This window comes from Pteropus vampyrus, unplaced genomic scaffold, assembly GCF_000151845.1.
Source record: "Pteropus vampyrus isolate Shadow unplaced genomic scaffold, Pvam_2.0 Scaffold581, whole genome shotgun sequence".
Lineage (NCBI taxonomy): Eukaryota > Metazoa > Chordata > Mammalia > Chiroptera > Pteropodidae > Pteropus > Pteropus vampyrus.
Window position 1 is genome coordinate 569,120 of NW_011889362.1, and position 4,350 is coordinate 573,469.

General features: G+C 35.5%; 1 pseudogene; it reads left to right on the forward strand.

Moving 5' to 3' along the window:
• The first annotated feature begins 485 nt into the window (after positions 1-485).
• LOC111733573 lies at positions 486-604 on the forward strand (annotated as a pseudogene).
• The last annotated feature ends 3,746 nt before the right edge of the window (positions 605-4,350 follow it).

Genomic DNA, 4,350 nt, shown 5'->3' on the forward strand with positions numbered 1-4,350 from the left:
GATTCATCAAGGAAAACAAAGACAACTCAAATAAATAAAATAGAAATAAAAGAAAAGAAATAACTTGGACTTTACAGAAATACAAAAGATCATTAAAAAATACTGCGAGCAATTATAAGCCAACAAACTGGACAATCTGAAAGAAATGAACACGTTCCTGGAAACATACAGTCTCCCAAATTAAGAAGAAACAGAAAATCTGAACCAATCTATCACCACCAATGAAATCGAATCAGTAATCAAAAATCTCCCCAAAAATTAAACTCCTGAACCATATGGCTTCACAGGCGAATTTTACCAAATAATAAAAGAAGAATTAACACATTTTTCTTCTCAAACTATTCTAAAATTTTCAACACCTTTTATGAGGCTACCATTACCTTGTTTCCAAAACCAGACAAAGACTTTACAAAAGAAGAAAACTATAGGCTGATATCTCTTATGAACATTGATGCAAAAATCCTCAACAAAATATTAGCAAACTGGTCTACAGCCATGCTACCCTGAAACAGCCTGATCTTGTCTGATCTCGGAAGCTAAGCAGGTTTGGGACTGGTTAGTCCTTGGATGGGAAACCACTTAGGAAGACCAGGTGCTGTAGGCATAAAAAATATTAAAAAATACAAAAAGTAAGGGATTGTAAGCTGACAAGTTCCTCGCAATCTGTGAAGTCAACCAAGGGTTGCCTCTCCTAAAAAAAATAAATAAATAAATATATATTATATACATACACATACATACATACATACATACATACATACATACATACATACATTAGCAAACTGATTTCAGCAATACTTTAAAAATACCATATATCACAATCAAGTTGGATTTATTCCTGGGATGCAAGGTTGGTACAGTATTCACAAATCAATTAATATGATTCACCACATTAACAAATCAAAAGATGAAAACCATATGATCATATCAATAGATGCAGAAAAAGTGTTCGACAAAATCCAGCATCCATATATGATAAAAATTCTCAGCAAAGCGGGAATAAAGGGAACATACCTCAACATAATAAAGACCATATATGACAAATCTACAGCTAACATCATACTCAATGGGGAAAGGCTAAAAGCATTTTCTTTAAGATCAGAAACAAGTCAAGGATGCCCACTTTCACCACAGCAATAAGACAGGAAAGAGAAATAAAAGGAATCCAACTAGAAAGGAGGAAGTAAAACTCTTGTTATTTGCTGATGACATGATATTATATAGAGAGAACCCTAAAGATTTCACCAAAAATCTGCTGGAACTGATCAATGAATTCAGTAAAGTAGCACGATGCCAAATTAGCATTCAGAAATGTGTGACATTTTTATACACCAATGATAAATTTTCAGAAAGATAAATTAAGAAAACAATCTCATTTACGATTATATCGAAAACAATAGAATACCTGGGAATCAAATTAACCAAGGAGGTAAAAGACCTGTTTTCAGAAAATTTTAAGTCATTGAATAAATAAATTGAAGAAGATACAAATAAATGGAAGCATATACCATGCTCACGGTTAGGAAGAATTAACATCATTAAAATGGCAATACTGTGGCGAATTCCGATTTTGGAGAGGACAGTCCTTAGTGAGGGGAAGAGCAGGAATCAAGTTCCTTGTTGGAGATCTTAGGAAACATGGAGGAGTGAGAGACGTTCCCAGAACTTTCCACTTAAAACAACAATAAACTGTGCACCAGCACATCTGAGCGTGAGATCTGTGCATAAGAGCTACCACTGGTCATACCTCAGGTGTCAGGTGGTGGACTAGGAGTAATAAAGAAACTGCCTCTGGCAGCAAATGGAGCTCCCTGAAGGAGGAGGGGGAAGGGAGAATGAGTGGCGAGTTCCTGCAGCGAGTTATCCGAACATTCCTTCCTGGGATAGCTCTGGACTCCCTATGGCCAGTTGGCTGCAGGGCCCAGTCATCAGGGCAGAAAGCAGAGAAGCGGGACGGGACCACAGAAGAACAACAACTGATTTCTGCCGGCCACAGTTGCAAAACAAAGGCTGAGCCTCAGCTCCCAACCCCTAACCTACAGGGCCCCTTCCCCCATACTCTCCGAGACCCATTACCGGGGAGTCCCAGGGGAATCTGAACAAAAACTGCCGAGACTGTCGCTGACACTGACAGAGATAGAAACTGAGAGTAGTGAGCGTGATTAAATATCTACAAGAAAATTTAAAAAGCATCATTAAGACCTTATATAAAGTAGGGATCCAAGAGGCTTAGACACCACCTATGGAAACCAAAAGAAAAGCACCTTCTTTGCAACAGGATAAAGAGACCTTTATATAATAAATCTTCTTTCTGAAAAACAAACAAACAAAAAAACAGCAGAATACACTTCCATTAATGCCCAGGTGTAGAAATAGTCCACTAAAGGCCATGAACAACCAAGATGACAAAGCATCTCAGAAAGAAAAAGAAAAATCTCTAGAAAATAAGCTTACAGACATAAAAATATGACAGGGAATTCAGGATGGTACTTCTGAAAAATGTGAGTTCCGAAATGAATTATATCAACAATTTCAGGAATTAAAAAAACAACTAGATGAGCAGAGCAAGGAGATTGAAACCCGCAAAAAAAAAAAAAAGAATAAAAAGAAAAAAAGAATAGAGCTTTTGGAGATAAAAAACACTGCAAGAGTTGAAAAATGAAATAGCAAGCTTGGAAAATAGAATCAACCAAATGGAGGAAAGGATCAGTGATATCGAAAACAGAAATCTAGAAATAAATCAGAAGGAAGAAGAGAGAAACTGAACAATGAAAAATAATAAAAGAGAAATTCAAGAATTAGCTGATACCATCAGGAGAGGAAACATAACAATAATGGGCATTATCAAAGGCAAGGAAAAGGAACAAGGATTAGAAAGCATTTTCAGACAAATAGTTGATGAGAATTTCCCAAAGCTGAGGAATGAACTGGAGCGTGGAATTCAAGAAGTCAACAGAGCACTCAATTATCTCAACCCAAAAAGACCTTCTTCAAGACACAATGTATTAAAATTATACAAAATCGATGACAAAGACAGAATTCTCAAGACAGCCGGGGAGTAAAAAGGGGTAACATAGACATTAGATTATCCTCAGACTTCTCAGTGCAAAACTTACAAGCTAGAAAAGAATGGAATCAATAGTTATGAGCCTAGAATAATGTATCCAGGTAAGCTCTACTTTAAATATGAAGGAGAAATTAAGACTTTTCCAGACATAAAAATTGACAGAATTCTCCACTACGAGACCTGCACTACGTGAAATACTGAAAAGGGGTCAGTTCACCTAAAACAAAATGACAAAAAAAAAAAAAATTCATAATTAAAAAAAAGTGACTATTGGGCAAACAGAAGCAGAGGAGTGAAACTTTTACTAAGAACAAGGCATTATAAGCTTAAATAATAACAAGAGAATTCCTATAGCAAGATAGTAATGAACATTCAGCATACATAGGAAAAAATTGAGATAACAATGACTGAAAAAGAGGGGATTCAAAGATCCAAATTCAAAAAAAGGGAATGGAGTTAAGGCATGCACAGAAGAAAATGGACGACTGTATATATATATACAGAGATATATATATACACACACACATACACACACATATATATACATATAAATGTATATATATGTGTGTGTGTGTGTGTGTGTGTGTGTGTGTGTGTGTGTGTATATATATATATAAAACTATCCTTTACATATTCACAATTGTAACCACATGCCAAAGATTCAGAACCATTGTATATAACATAAAACAAGGACTAGAAGAAAAACCCAGAAAAGCCAACCAAAATAAAGAAAACAGAAGCACAAGGACAAGGAAGAAGTGGAAACACTGAGCTAAAAAAAAAAAGCAAAAGATAAAATGGCTATAAGAAGACCTCATATTTCAATAATCGCCCTAAATGTAAATGGATTGAAATCACTAATAAAAAGGCATAGAGTGGCAGAGTGGATCAAAAAACAAAACCCAACCATATGCTGCCTCCAGGAGGCACATCTCAGTTCCAAAGACAAATATAGACTCAAAGTGAAAGGATGGAAAATGATATTTCAAGAATATGGCATTCAGAGAAAAGTGGAAGTAGCGATACCAATATTGGAGGAAATAGACTTCAAAATAAAAAGGTAAAGAAAGATACTGAGGGACAATTTATAATAATAATGGGAATCATGCGCCAAGAACACATAACAATTATTAATATCTATGCTCCCAATCAGGGAACCCAGAAATATGTAAAGCAATTACTAACAGAACTAAAGGGAGAAACAGACCAAAACACTATCGTAATAGGGGACCTAAATGCCCCACTGTCGAATAGAGACAGATCATCCAAATAGAAAAAAAAAT